Consider the following 17,299-nt stretch of genomic DNA (forward strand, 5'->3'; position numbering starts at 1 on the left):
TCACGATGCCACGTGAATCAGATCATTACGTAGTTCAAAACAAACGAATGCGAAAAAAAGCATTTTTTTTATTACTGAAACCATATATTACAAACTAACATTTTTGAAAAAGGGAAAATAACAGACTTGAAATAAATACAAACTCAAACAACTACTGATACACCCTGATACGAAAAGACAGACAGAAGATGCTAAGACTGAAAATACAGACTCGACCTATAAGTACATTAAAGTTTCAAAAATTGGCGCCCGCGGGGCATCATTCGGCCTTGCCGCAGTCTTAGGTGTGAGGTCCCTTTCAAGTTGTTCCAGCTCATACATGGTCTGCTTGACATAAATCATCACTGCCGAGAAAAAGGTAATGCTGGTCATATCTTTGCATCGTAGATACCTTCTGATGATGGCATGGGCAATGGTCTTAATATTATCCCTGGTTTGCCTCTTTTCTATGAGTAGGTGCTCTATTTGATCATTACGGGCTGTCAAAACCCGAGAATCCTGGAGATATTGATTTTGCCACTGCTGAATTTCTACTTCCATCCGGGCCAGTAGATCGTAGCAACGTCTATTTTCAGCTTCGAAGGTTCGGGCTTGCTCAGATGCTCTGTCCTCAAGAGTGGCCACCTTTCTCTTCAAATTGGCAATGGTTTGCTTGTGATCCCTTTTCAACTGCTGCAGGTACTGGTTACGCTTCTCTGTTCTGTTTGCCCAATGTGCTTCGAGTCCTGCTATGATATTCTCAAGATTTTCCGACTCACTCCGGCACTCACCAATTTCCATTTTTAAACCTTTTATCAATCGTTCATCCGACCGGCTCCTTTGTTGGTTATCCGCGGCTATCCTTATTGGCTGGATCTGGGCCCTAAGCATCTCGTTTTCCTGGGTCAACCTGTTCTTTTCTCCCATATCAGTAGCAACTTGCACGTTGAGCTCATATTCTAGACCTTCGACTTGCCGCTTTAATTTGCTGATTTCAATACGATAGCCTCTTTCTTTTGCTAACCAATCCCATTGCTTTTGTGATGACTCGGCAAAATTCAGGATGTGGGATCTTTTAGCCGGCCTTTCGTGTTCAAGTTCTCTTCTGTACCACGCAAGGTAACCTGGCGCCATTTCACTTTTGGCCCGATCCTGCACACAAGTATCTGCTTTCAAATATTGACATTCATTCCAGATCTGGCGGACTTTTATTTCAGGAAATTGTCCGTCAGGGCTAATCTCAATTGCTTGAGCACTAAGATCTTCCTCGTGTGGCACTATCTGGCATCTCCCGAGTTGTCTCAAAACTCGTGTAAGGCTGAATGCTCTTAAGTCCCATCAATAGAAAGTGGGTTCTAGTCGCCGGCATATACATAACCTCATCAACAGGCAACCATCCCAATGTCCACTGTATTTGGCTGGCAGTGAGAGTATGAAAGAATAACGTCCATGCCGTAACTCCTTCGGGCAGACTGACCTCCTTGGTTCTCGTGTAAAACTCTTCTATGCAAGTTTTCTTCGAGGAACCATGACTCAAAATCTCGGAAGGATGGCAGAGATGTTCAGTCATCCATATTTGTAGCAGTAAATTACACCCTTCGAAGAAATTCCCCCTGGCTTTGCAGGCTGTGAGAGCTCGAAAGATATCAGATACCACCATAGGCGCGAGAGAACTTTCATTCTGAGTGAGCAAAATACTGACGACCCCGGATATTTTCAGATCAATGTTTCCGTCTTTCCTCGGAAATACCAAAAGGCCCAAAAATGTTATCATGAAAGCCACTCGTCTGTGCTCATCCCACTTCTGACGGTTACCTTTGCTGCATAGCTTGTTAACCGGATTATTGAATCCTCCTACATGACCATATCTGTCGTATATGAAGCGCGGATTACAAAAACCTGCGGCCAAATCCGGGTTATGTACCGTCCTGGGTATCTTTAATGAATCTAGAAATCGATGCACAGTGACAGCTCTTGGGGTGACCAGGTATTTTTGCCTTAATGGAACTTCAGCATTTCCGATGTACCCAGCTATTTCCTCCAGAGTCGGGGTGAGTTCAAAATCGGAGGAGTGGAAGACATTGTGCGCTGGGTCCCAGTAGGTGACCAAAGCTCTTACGATATCTCCCCGAGGCTGGATTTCCAATAAACCCATGAGACCTTTCAGATATTTCTTGACCTCATCTTGCCCTTTAACACCTAGATCATTCCATCATAGCCGCAACTTGACAGGGATTTTAGTCATTATCGAAAAGCGTTCATTTTGCATTGTGCTCATCCTGCACATTTATTTAGGTGATTTAAGCAAAAATGATTTGTCTAGAAAAATGATTTGATTATTTTTGAAAAGAGAGATTCGAACACGGCCTTTCAGCATTTCGGGGATGAAGATTTTAAGGCTGTGCGGGTTAATCGATCCAGACTCTAAAGAATGATCGAAAGTGGCCGTTTATGCAAAGTAAGCCTTCCGCCGTCCCTTTCGGGAACATTTGACTATCTTTGACAAAAACAGTCACTTGATTTATTTATGACTCTCTTTTTCAGAGTAATGACCCGACATGGGGAACACGGCCTCACAGAGCCTCGGGGACGAGGATCCTAAGGCCATGGGGCAATTTGGCCAAATAAAAAATGACCAACAATGGCTGTTTATGCAAAGTCAGCCTTCCGGCGTCCCTTTCAGGAACATTCGGCTATTCTTGACAAAACGGCATCACCTGACTCATTTATGACGAAATTAAAATTCTAACATTTTGGCTACTTCTAAAAAAAAGGAGGTTGGACCCAATGAGGGTTGCCTACGTATCTCACACCCTGTGAAAATCAAACCGGCGTAGTTCGGGGCGATTAGAAATAGGGGAAATAAACTAACCCCCCCCCCCTTTTTGAATAAAATATTTACAAAGAAAAGGAGAAAATATTTTTGGATTTTGATTTATTTGTTTTTTTTATTATTATTTTTGAAAAGAGACGACGACTAAAGAAATATTTTTTCTTTGAATTTTAACTTCTTTTCACTCTTTTTTTTTTTGAAATTTCGAAAAATCTTCTAAGGAAGTATTTGGACTATTAGTCTAAATTTATGAAAGAGATACTACAAAAGAAAAAATTTTTTGAATTTTCCTTTTTTTTTATTTTTAAACAAATATTTTTGGATTTTGAGAGTGATTTAAAGGAAATATTTTTTTTGTATTATATAATGTTTTTTTAATAAATCAAACTAAAAGACAAATTTTGTTTTCATTTTTTTTAAAGAAAATTTCGGCAAGGTTTTGATACTATTTTGACATTGGTTATATTTTTCTAAAAACAAGTAGTTATCTCCCTACGCTGCTATTTTTCTTTTCTTCTTTAATTTTTTCTTTTTGATTTCAGAAATAGGTCAGCATGCAGATCTGAAGCAAATAAATGCGCAAAACAAACGGGATGCAGCAGGATGGTCTTTTTATTTCGGGTTGCTTGTCCTAGACGGACCCAACCCCTGTGTTGAGTCCCCTATGTCAAATGCAACGTGATGCAAATAAGCGTTCCTACTAGGGATCCGGCATGAGGTTTTGTTATACTAGGCTCATCCTGGGTATATGTTCTAGACTGTGTACCCGAGCGGACAACTCGAGTCGAGGAGGGGGCTACGTACCGGGGACCCGCGAGATCGTCCGGCTTTGTAAATTGTCCGGCCTCTTTCTTATTTCAGGGTATGACACTAACAGAATAGGGAGTCTTGACCAGCAAGCTCCTCCCCGGAGGTAAGAAGAGAAGGGTTTCGGCACAGTTTATATACAGTTCAGATAATATCAAAGCGGTAAAAGACAACATTTAGCACGTTATGCCCAAATATGTAATAAAGATCAAATAATAAAGCCAAATATAACAATAATCCTAAGCTCGAATTCTGAACCCTAAACAAACGTTCTGGGTTAAACTTCCCCAGCAGAGTCGCCAGAGCTGTCACACCTCCTTTTTGCGCGCCCGCCCCGAAGGATAAATGCGTGAGGGAGTTTTTCCATTTTAAGTGACAATATTCGAAATGGGATTATTTATTTAATTCAGAGTCGCCACTTGGGAAAGGTTTGGCTTTTGGTGTCCCAAGTCACCGGTTTATCTTGAATCCCAAATCGAGGAAATTTTCGACTTTCCAAATGAAGTCTGCGAACCAGAAATTCTAAGTAAGGAATTCTATTGACTCGAGGGAAGGTGTTAGGCACCCACGGATCCCGTGGTTCTAGCACGGCCGCTTAAATTGTTATAATGGCTAAATATCTGATTTTAATACATGTTATGACTTGTGTGCTTTTATTAAGTTTGAACCGCTTTTATTATTATTATTTTTTATGGAATTGAAACGTCGTGAAAATGCATTTCGAACCACGTCACAATCAATGCGCCCGTGGTTGTTAATACATTCCAACTCCGTTAAGATTTGGATTTGGGTCACATAAATGCGCACCCGAATTTAAGAATGTAATTTAATTAAATCACGACTAAAGAGTCTAACGCGTTATTATCTTTGGGGAAGGTAGTGAAATTCACTAAACAGTCCGTCCCGAGAAATCTAAATATTTATTACGACCAATTATTGAGGGCCCCGCAATATGCATTTGTATTTGGCGAGGCTCGTCTCATTTTTTTGAAAGGATAAACCTATAGTGACTACATTTTTTCTATTATGTTTGTCTCTAAAAATGAAAGAAGAAAATATACGCTAATTAAATTATATGCTTGGCCAGCTCCGGCCTCTTATTAATTATTAGACTACAAAAGATGTTAATGGAAAATTGCACTCGAATTTGTAAGGCGGGGAATTATTTCGTACCTTATTCCATGAGCGAACGTGCCTTTTAAAAATTTGCATACAAGATTGATAAAATGCTAAACTCACGCTAAACGTTCTCCAAGTTGAACTTAAACTAACTCGTTTTTAATGAGATTAATGGAATTAACTACTAGAGGATGTTATTAATGGGGTTCAAACATTGTCCTATAAACTGCCTAATGGAATCCGATAGAGTTAAAACTCAAATGATTAAAGCTATGTTGCATTTGGCAAGGTTAGAAGCAGTCTGCCCTATATGTACAAAATATGACTAGAGATGAAGTCTAATTATCGATATACTAACTACTTGTGCATTCCACAAATTACATAACTATATCATGTATACAACTAAACAACTATAGATCACAGTATTAAACAAACTAATTTTCAATTAAGTACAAACTACCTAATGCATTTTCATTGAGTCATAAACCAAAAAAAACTACACAAATCCACTAACATTTTATAAAACTACAAGTACAAAACCAAGTGATTAAACTCCTTCGCGCCTTTTATTTCATGCTCAACTCTACTGTTACATCAGTGTGAAATTCTAGTGTGTACCTGGATGTTGGACACAAGAAGGAAAGGGGGTCAACATGAACAGTAGTAGCATACACAACAACAACAATAGGTTTGGCAACACAGCAAAACCAGCACAACCAAGAACGACAGTAGCAGGAATTTCAGGAGCAGATTAAAACCAAGAGGAAAAAGCAGTAGCTTGAAGAACAGTGCTTGCAAAATCAGCAGACAAAACAGACTGCTAAATGAAGCCCAGCAGTGCAAAAAGATCACAGGCAGAGGCAATAAAATAGTAATTTCTGATTTTTGAACATCTGAGCAGAAAACCAACTAAAGCTCTTTGTTGTGAAACCTAGCCTTAGAGTAGCAACATTCTGGAAAATTTCTCTCAACTACATAGCCTATGTTTTGCTTTTAAGGCTCTTGGGACCTTTTTCAAATTCCGGACTCTTTTGTTCTCCAAATCCTTTTAGTTCTAACTATGCTCTTTCTTTCTTCTATCTTTTTTTGGGTTCTGACCTCTTTTCTGATTTTTAAACTCTTGGTGTATGACCTCAAATCCCCTGGAATCCTTCCCTTTTATAGCCCAAAATGACTTCATTCTACAGCCTGTTAAAACCCATTAAACTGACCCCCCATGTTCTCTTTTCAGTTTTTCCACTGACAATTTAAAAGAAAAGTATTCCCTATGAGATTCCCCCTAACAACCCTCTTTTCCTTATTATAAAGGTTTATACTTTATTAATTTAAGCAAGTATGGGCAGCATGAGTATGTCCTGACAGCACATGTTGTCCATTCTACTTTAATTCATTAAAAACTACAATGCACATGCTGTCCAAGATCTAAAATGAGCAAACATGCTAGCAATCATTTCAAACTAAACTCTGGAATCTATATTAAAACTGCAGCTATAACCAATCCTTAGATGATTTTGATTCATCTAACAAACTACAAATAGTTATAATCAATTCTCAGTTGATTCAAACAATGCCTCAGTAAATGAAATTAAACAGCATGAGTCAGATTACTACCATTCCAAACTGAAATTAATTGACGACATATATCGAATCGACTACGTGAATTACAACACATACAATCAATAGCTAATGATCGGAATCGAACAGTTTTAACAGGTGATTCAAATTGTACTGTCAAAAACAAAGAATTGCCCTGGAAACTAATTAATCGATCAAACCCATTCCAATCGATTATATAGTTTAAACACATACACTCATCAGTGAATAGAGAAATTTCGACCAAATAAAAGGTCCGGGCGAGGTGGACAGAATAGTCGACACAAGAATGAAAACAACTCAAATTGACATTTAAACACATAAACAAACATCAACAGACAACAACATGGACCTCACAAGGAGAAGAAATTACCTTAAGAAATTGAAGGTTAGACGACCCCATCTTGGACTCTGAATCGGACCTCTTTTGGGATTGAACGGACTTTAATCGAAGTGTTCTCAACTGAGAACACCTCGATTAAGGTCTATTAAAAACCCAACAATTCGTTTAATTGGACAAAACGCTCAGATTCTGGATTTCTAGGGTTCTTGGGGTTGATTTGGGACTTGGAGTTTCTTGTTAGATTCGGACCAAACCAAGCTTGGTTTGGTCACGAGGGAGGTCAGGAGGGTTAACTGGTATGTATTTGGGGTGGTTTGGCGTAGGCTGAGGTCCGGCTTGAATCTTCAAATGAAGATTCGAGACGATGGGGGAAGATTTGAGACCAACGGTTTGCAGATCCGTGTCCAGGGGGTCGAGGTGCACTAGGGGTGTTAATCTGGTGGTCACCGGCATTGTTTCCGCCGGGCTTATGGTGAGGGAAAGGATGGGCGGCGCTAAGGTTCTTGAGGGTGTTTGGGAAGGGGACGATGATGGGGGAGGGGGCCTGGCTTAGGGCGTGGGGGTGAGGGGGGGAAAGTTTATAAAGTTAGGGGGAAACTTAATCTAGGCCGTTAGATCATCAAAAATCAATGGCCTGGATTGATCAGCTTAAATGGAAACGACACTATATGGGTTAAGTGAAACCGGTGGGTCTCTGGGTGAGACGGGTCAGGTTAAAACGTGGGTATGGAGATGTGATCTTGGCCGTTGATCATTCTGAGATCAACGGCCCAGATCAAGCATGATCAAAACGACGTCGTCTGGACATCCCTGAGGTCAGCTGATCTGGACCGGGCAAGACAATGCTTTGGGCCTGATTTGAGTCCAATTTGAACGGCCCAATTCCAATTTCAAACTTATTTCTTTTCTTTTTCTATTTCTAATTAAAATCCGAATTTACAAAAAATCCTAAAAATAAAAATATAAAAATATAAAATTACAATTATATCACAAGACATTAATTGATTCTTTAGTAATAATTAACACACAATATCATATATTAATTAAACAAAAATCAACCTTTAAATGGTAGAATGACAAAATTACCAAAGATAATATTTTTGTGATTTTTTTATTCATTCAAAACCAAATACGATTTAATTAATTCCTAATAGTAGAACAAAATCCTAAATTTACACGCGACATATATTTTTGTATTTTTAATTGATAAAACTAAACAATCACAGATAAAAACTACAAATAACTATCAAAATGCCACGCAAATTCACAAAATTATACACAAAGACAATTTATTATTTTTTTTCGATTTCTTTTGGAGTAATTGTCGTGTAAACAAAAATCACGTGCTCACAATGCCAACTCTAAGTCATGAACATGGTAATTCTTCCCATGAACCTTCAACTGCCGCGATGCATATGCAATCACCCTGCCATCTTGCATCAATACCACACCAAGTCCAATAAGCAATGCATCAAAATATGTTGTATAAGATCCTGAACATGTGGGCAACACCAACACTGGTGTCGTGGTCAAAGTAGTCTTAAGCTTCTGAAAGCTCGCCTCACACTCGTCTGGCCATCTGAATGGGGTACCCTTCTGGGTCAACCTGGTCAACAGAGCTGCTATAGATGAGAACCCCTCCACAAACCAACGGTAATAACCCACCAAACCCAAGAAACTCCGGATCTCCATAGCTGAAGTGGGTATAGGCCACTTCTGAACTGCCTCAATTTTCTTAGAATCCACCTGAATGCCCTCTACTGATACGACGTGCCCCAAGAAAGTGACTGAGTCCAACCAAAACTCGCATTTTGAAAAATTACCATATAATTGGTTATCTCTCAGAGTCTGAAGTACAATCCGAAGATGTTGCGCATGCTCCTCTCTACTGCAGGAGTAGATCAGGATATCATCAATAAACACAATCACAAAGGAATTCAAATAGGTCTTGAACACCAGGTTCATCAATTCCATAAATGCTGCCGGGGCATTTGTCAGCCCAAATAATATTACTAGAAAATCATAATGCCCATACCGAGTCTGAAAAGCTGTCTTAGAGACATCGGATGCCCTAATCTTCAACTGATGGTAGCCGGACCTCAAATCAATCTTTGAAAATACCTTGGCACACTAAAGCTAATCAAATAAGTAATCAATCATCGGTAATGGATACTTGTTCTTGATGGTGACTCTGTCAACTACCGATAATCGATGCAGATCCTCATCGATCCATCTTTCTTCTTCACAAACAACACGGGCACACTCCAAGGCGAGACACTAGGTCTAATGATGCCCTTATCAAAAAAATCTTGAAACTGCTCCTTCAATTCTTTCAACTCTGGTGGGGCTATACAGTATGGCGGAATGGAAATGGGCTGAGTGCCTGAAGCCAAATCAATACAGAAGTCAGTATCCATGTAGGGTGGCATCCTCAATAGGTTTGCACGAAACACCTCTGGAAACTCTAGAACAACTAGTACTGAATCTATGGAAGGAACCTCTGCACTAGAATCGCGAACATAAGCCAAATAAGATAGACACTCCTTCTTGACTATATACCGAGCCTTCACATAAGAGATAACCCTACAAGTACAATGACCAAGAGTCCCTCTCCACTCTAATCGAGGCTACCCTGGCAAGGCTAAGGTCACCATCTTGGCATGACAATCCAATATAGCATGATAAGGTGACAACCAGTCCATACCCAAGATAACATCAAAATCTACCATATCAAGAAGTAGAAGATCTACACTAGTCTCAAGACTCCCAATGTTAAACACACATGAACGATAAACACGATCTACAACGATGACATCTCCCACAGGTGTAGACACATACATAGGAGCACTCAAAGAATCACAAGGTACAACCAAATATGAAGCAAAATAGGATGACACATAGGAATAAGTAGAACCTGGATCAAATAGAACTGAAGCATCTCTACTACAAACTAAAACAGTACCTGTGATAACAACGTCAGATGACTCAGCCTCAGGCCTGGCTGGAAAAGCATAACATCGGGGCTGGGCCCTACCATTCTGAGCTAGATCTCTAGAACGGGCCCTAGCTAGCTGGCCTCCACCTCTAGCAGTCTGACCTCCATCTCTAATGGCCTGACCTCCACCTCTAGCTTCCTGACCCCTACCTCTAGCTTGCTGAGTGGGCAGTGAAGCACCCGATGCCGGGACCATGGCATGAGAACCCTAATGTTGTGAGCTATTCGATGCCCGAGGGCAAAATCTAGCAATGTGCCTTGGATCACCACAAGTATAACAGGACCTCGGCTGTTGTGACTGCAGACCTTGAAACTGACCCTGTCGACCTGAGTAATCACCTGAAAGCTCTGGAGCGGAGGTTCACTAATAGGAGCTGGTGGCGCACTGTAGGCTAGCTGTTCGGAATAAGACATATGAGGGCCACAACCACCTGAAGCACTATGGGATATCTGGAGTGCTGAATGAAATAGCATGGGAGGATGGTCTCTGCCATAATGATGAGGCCTCTTGTCGGACCCCTAACCTCCCCCCTATGCAAGAACCATCTCAACTCGTCTGGTGACATTAGCAGTTGACTGAAAAGAAATCTCACTCCCGGTCTCCTTGGCCATCTGTAAATTGATTAGGTTAAACGAGTCCATAAATAAACCTCCCCACCCCCTCTCTCTTGGTAGGAAGCAGAAGAATATCATGATGGGCCAGATCCACAAAACGGGTCTCATATTGAGTGACTAACATACTGCCCTGTTGGAGACGCTCGAACTGCTTGCGATAATCCTCTCTTAGTATGACAGAAAGGAACTTCTCAAGAAATATCTGAGAGAACTGGTCCCAAGTAAGAGCAGGTGACCCAGTTGGTCTGGTCGATACAAAATCCTTCCACCATCTCTTGACGGAACCCATTATCTGAAACATAGCAAAATCGACCCCATTGGTCTCAACTATCCCCATGTTTTGCAGGACCTCATGGCAGCAGTCAAGATAATCTCGTGGGTCCTCAGAAGCTGCACCACTGAAGTGAACTGGAAGAGTTTGGTAAACTTGTCCAATGTCAATAAGCCCTCAAAAGACATGGATGGCCCATCACCAGCCTAGTTCAGCCTGGCCTTAGGCTGGCCTCACCAGGCTAAAGCCTGGTTGAGCTGGCTTTTGCCTGGCCTCTCCTTTTCACTGTTCTCGCGCACACTTTCAATGTTTCAGTATCCCTTTTGCTCTACTTTCATCTCCAATTCACCTACACATAAAATAGACTCTATTACGCACAAATAAAGTGTAATTTATCATTAAAGCATGTAAAATTCAAGGTACATAATGCACTAAACTAAGGAATTATAACCACACATCAATACCCCACATTTAAACATTGCTCATCCTCGAGCAATCAAATAACACTTATAGACACGACCTTTTTAAACAATTCTCCTAACTCATCACATCAAGAATCTTTAAAATAGACTAAGAACAAGGGTGTAACATCTCCATCTCAAGAGTTGACTCGCAAGTACCATGCATTATTCACCACCCACTCACTTACTCTAATCATAGAGGTCAATGACATTACCTTTCCTTCATGAATCAAGTGCCCTCATAATACAAAGGAGAGTAGTTCCACACACACAATAACATTTAAGAACAATTCGGAACTCAAGGTATAAAGGATTCACTCACTCTCAGAAATAATATTCATATGCTACAAAAGATGCACCATAGGCTTGCTCGTAGTGTACTACTCTACTAATCGAGCTCATTCATTCTAGGATCAAGTAGGACTTTAATTAGTTGTAATGTAGGTTGTTGGTCAAGTAGGATACATTTGGATATAAGAGTGACTACACCTCCCTAAGTACTTTAATACATATACTTTAACATTCAAGCCCATACTTATGTAAAACCATAACTCCACCTTCACATCAATATATATTAACTCCATACTTCTTTAAGCATACTTACATCAAGCATCACTACTTAACAAGGAATTTTTTTCCGCAACAATACAACTATTTTTTTTTCCAATTCAAGTGGCTCTTATTTTTTTGTTAACACAGTGCACCTTTCTCCTTATTTCATTAGTTCCACTCAAAAACCAAACCAACCACCGCACACTTTAACTTTTATAAAGTTCATTACAATTCAAGTGCTTATGAGAGGTGAAAAGGTTAAAATAGATGGTTAATTCAAAGAAAGATGTAAGGCTTGTAATGTGGTTGCCAAAGAAACAAGATTACATGCTCAAAGGGGTTAACTAAGTTACATAACAATTAGGTGGGTAAAATATACTTATCTAGCTCAACAAAGAAACTCCTATATCACTCCCAAGACTGAACAAACTACTATTTCGCTTTGCAAACACACGGGGCAAGTTCTAGACATTAAATGCAATGCACAGAATACAACAAACCTCACACGCACATGGCACATGACTCACTCAATATTGGATCATCAAGACACTCTAGTCAAAGCAGTTAAGCAAATTAAGGTCATACAATTTAATGTACTTCTACAAGAGTCAACAATTGAGCCTAAGCGTCACAACCATAGTACTCACTATTCTCAAGGAATCACAAAGTCAAGAGATATCGCTGCGATTCAATTCATATCACACTAGCTCCTATTCCCTAAAAAAAACTAACTACACCCGATTCAAACAAAACCTTTGGAAAAGAACCACGACACAAAGAAAAACCAACGGAGAATTACTACATTACCTACAAAGAAAATCTTTTTATCTTTTTTTCTTTAGACTTAAATCCCTCAAGAAAATTATCTAGGATATCCATCGTCTAGAAAAGTCAATTTTTTTTCGTTTTTCTAAAATATAATAATAAAATTAATTAAACAAACACAATTAAAATAGCATAGAAAATCACCCAGACAATATCCTCACCCCACACTTAAAATTGTACATTGTCCACAATGTACACCATACTAAAAAGAGGGTAAAAGAAACTCCCTGGTAGGCCAAAGGCCGAAGCACTAGCAGCTCATGGGGTACTCAGACTTCTCCCAGGCTTGGTCCTTCGTGCGAGTACCTCACACTTAGTTCCAACCATCTGGTTTGCTGTTGCATCCTTTCAATAACTTTGCTTTCCATGCTCCTAGAAAATAAAAAATCGACACTACAAAAATAATATAATTAGAAAAAATAGTAAAATAAAAATAAAAGAAAGCAGTAAAGCTGGGTTGCCTCCCAACAAGCGCTTGATTTAACGTTGCGGCACGACGTAAATCACTTTCTTCCCCCACTTCAAACTTATGAATTGGACCCTAAGTTTTGATTCCTCTCTATGATTATGCTCTTGGGGAGATACAAATGTTGCGAGCTAAAAATTTTAGAATATAGGTCTCGTCTACCTCTTTCTTTGACTCTTGCATTAGCTCATACAGATCAATTTTCATTTCACCATCCGAACATAATGTAGAGAAGTGTTTGAAATGAGGTCTAACCCACTCAAATACATGAACTTCAAGATTTTTAACCTCCTCAACACCAATCACACTAGAGCCAACTAAATTTATATCTTCAACGTCCCTGGTTGACTCTAGTATTACTTCTTCAACATCGGCATCCTCAAATTCTAGTTGGTTAGAGTGTTGGGGTTCTACTTTGGATCCTTCCATTGACACCTCAATTTTCATCTCTAATAAACACTGCTCCTGGCTACTATCCATAATATTGGCATATTGAGCATCAAAAACTTCAACTAGTTGACTCACTTGAGCCTCCAAGTTGCCAATAGTTGCATCTTGCCTTTGTACACGCAGTTTTATCTCATCATATTGTTCCACAAGGTAGTTTAGCGTATCCTCGATCTTTTTCAGGTCATCATCCCTGGGTTCTTTGTTCCTATTAGTTTCACAAGAAAAAGAAGAACCATCAAAGTAAGGGGTTGGGGGAAGATAAGAAATATAAGCACAACCATGAAAGTGACCATCTAGACCACCACACATATCATACACATTCCACACATAAGATTGAGTTAGTGCACATAACTCGCTCTCTGGAATATTTGATAATTTTGCCCTGGGTGGTTTCCTCCATAATATGCATAAGGAGGATCAAAAGTAGAATTACCAACATCAAACTCTCATAATTCCAAGATGTTATGTCTCTCAAGTCAAAAATAAAAATAAACAAAAAATAATCAAATACAAGAAAACAAAAATAAAAGTTCAAACTTGCAACCTAGAAATATGTACACCTACAACTATACCGTTAGTTCCCCGGCAACGGCGCCAAAATTTGATCACGCCCAATTATGCCTTATAACAAGGACTAAGCGGTCGTTGCAAATATAATCCGATTTACGAGTCCGAAGTCGAATCCCACAGAGAACTAAGGCTTAGCCAACTGTTCAATATTGCTAAGAAGACAAGCTCGAATAATTCTTATGTTATAAATATTAAGATTCTTGTATCTAATTAACTAACAAATTAAATTAGTAGATTAACAACTAGGGATACTAAGGGTTGGAGACAAGATTATGGAGGTCTAGAGTTATGATTTCCCCTATTGTCGGAATGCTTTTCGCTGCGTTTTCTATAAATTTGCCTAAGTCTTCTCTACCGATCATGAGCATTCGGACTATCGTAACTCTCTCCCGAGTAATTATCATAATTTACTAGACATATTATTCCGAATTACGCTAGCTGTCATTAAGTACGGCTCACTCGGACTGCACCAAGATTTCGTTATCCCAAATCCCTCCTTTAAACCCTCCGTATTGATCCCTCATATATGTTAGGAGTGATGTTTTTCAACAACTACCTAAATATGCACTCTCTCCCGAGTAACACACACTAAATAGGCATAGTTGATTCTTCAACCAACCACAATAATAACGTAGTTGAACAAATAGAGAAAATACTACAACAAATCTATATTAATGTAACAGGAAAATCATCCTCCAAAAGGTTTCATCAAAACCCTACATAACAAATTAGCTATTCATAATAGTATGCAAAACTACAATACTAGAATTCATAACCAATAATGAAAATAGGAAGAAGGAAGTGAAAAACTCGTAGAAGAATTCTCCGCCTTGCTCCTAGTGTGTTCTTGCCTCCTTAGGTCAAATCTCCTGTCTCCAAGATGGCTCCGTGCTCTTCCTAGGTCTAAAGTGTGTCCAAACTCGATCTTCTCCCTCAAAAGTGGCATTTTCAGGTCTATTTATATGTGTAGGAAAAGACCTAAAGGTGTAAGCCAAGTCCTAGTCAAACCAGGCGACGAATAAGGTCTTCAGAACTTGGACTGGACCTGGCCTTAGGTTGGCCTCGCTAGGCTAAAGGCCTCACCAGGCTAAAGCCTAGTTGAGCTGGCTTTTGCCTGGCCTCTCCTTTGCATTGTTCTCGCGCACACTTGCAATGTTTAAGTATCCCTTTTACTCTACTTTCCTCACCAATTCACCTACATATAAAATAGAGTCCATTACGCGCAAATAAAGTGTAATTTATCATTAAAGCATGTAAAATGCAAGGCAAATAATGCACGAAACTATGGAATTATAGCCACACATCATCAGCTATTTGATCAGTCGCAGATGTCGCATTTGCGACCTGGGGTTCGCAAATGCGAACCCCACAAATGTGAACCCTGCAAACGCGAACAAACAGTCGCAAAAACAAAGTCCTCCCATTTCTGCTTTCATCGCATTTGCGATGATTTGTTTGCAAATGCGAACATTGATCTTTCGCATTTGCGACCAGATTGATCGCAAATGCGACCAAGCCTACCCCAGCCCCACTTCGCAAATGTGAAGTATTGTTCGCAAATGCGAACTTGGGGTGCTACAGCTACTCCTCGCAAATGCTAGGAGTTTCTCGCAAATGCGAACCTAATAGAGGTCGCAAATGCGAAGCTTGACCTCGAAATTGCGAGGTCTGAGGCCTGAACCAGAACTGAAACACACCAGCACTTCTCTTAAGTCCAAAATTCACTCCGTAGCCTATCTGAAACTCACCCGAGCCCTCGGGGCTTTAAACCAAATATGCACGCAAGTCTAAAACATCATACGAACTTGCTCGCGCGATCAAATCGTCAAAATAACACCTAGAACTATGAATTGAGCATCAAATGAAAGAAAATTTTCCAGAAAACTTATGAGCTTCTATTTTCACAACCGCACGTCCGCATCACGTCAAACCAACTCCGTTTCTCACCAAATTTGAGAGACAAGTCATAAATATTGTAATGGACCTATATCGGGTCCCGAAACTAAAATACGGGCCCGATATAAATAAATTCAAACATTGGTCAAACTTTCAAAGTCATTAAGTTTTTAAACTTTCAAATTTCAATAAAATGCGATAACTCAAGCTAGAGACCTCCGAATTTGATTCCGGGCATACGCCCAAGTCCCAAATCATGATACGGACCCACACGAACCGTTAAAATACGAATTCGGGTCCGTTTTCTCCAAATATTGACCGGAGTCAACTCAAATAGATTTTAAGGCAAAAATTTCGTATTTTCTCAGTTTTAACATAAAAGTTTTCCGAAAAAGACTCCCGGACTGTGTACGCAAATCGAGAAGGGCTAAGATAAGGTATTTAAGGCTTCAAAGCATAGAATTAAGTTCTAAAACACAAGATGCCCTATCAGGTCATCATACTTGGTGACCTCAGGTTGGAATTTTATAACTAATAACGAAAAGCGGGGAAGTCCTTTATCCTATTCATCTTGAAAAAAAATTCTCGGTACAGAAAAATTATTATATGTACTTTTATATTGTAGAGTTACTGCAATATACGACTTTTCTTCTTAAGAATTTAATCCCATGCCAATTAGGGACTCCTCTTGATTCATGTACCAACTATATATATTCATGCTAATTTGACTCTCACTTGATTAACGCACACATCTCTCTCTAGTTTCTTATAAATCACCACGTGATTTCGTAAATTTTCTTTCTTACGGTAGATGGCTCGTTTTTGTAAATATATTCCGACGCTTGAATGGATTAAACAACCGAGAAAATAGTATATGGACCCTCCACATGGGCTGCTTTGTTAACGTAGGCAGTTTCTTTCACGCAAGTGACTTTTCCGAAAAGTTAGGTCTAGGGATAGTTTTATTACCCCGTCTCTTTTTTTTTACACAGGGTATAATTTGGTAATGACTTGAATTATTAATGTAATCATATTTTAATTTGGAGGGATAATACATACAGACCCGTCAATTATTGCGAGCTGTGTCTGTTCTTAATTATCGGTAGACAGTAAAGTCATATACAGTGGCGAAGCCACATGGTTATAAGGTTGTCAACTGATCATCCTTGGTAGAAAAATTATACTGTATATATAGATAAAATATTACTTTTTAGAGGTATATAACACATATTGAACACCCTTTGTCGAATTTTTTTTTCACTTTTTTTAAATTTGAACACCCTTGAAGAAATTTCGTCATATATATACACACACAGGATGTTTACCACAAAAGTGTCTAACAGCTGTATGATTGAACGAGGCTTATCGAATATGTTTTTGCGAATATGATTGCGCTAAATATTTATCCAGACAATGGTTGAACATTTGATAAATTTCTCGAAGATTCTCAAGGCGTGCAAGTGCTTAGGAAATTTTTTGTGGTTGAGGTTTTTGAAAGATTTGAGAAGATGATATATATATCGG

Source organism: Nicotiana tabacum, chromosome 1 (assembly GCF_000715075.1).
Source record: "Nicotiana tabacum cultivar K326 chromosome 1, ASM71507v2, whole genome shotgun sequence".
NCBI lineage: Eukaryota > Viridiplantae > Streptophyta > Magnoliopsida > Solanales > Solanaceae > Nicotiana > Nicotiana tabacum.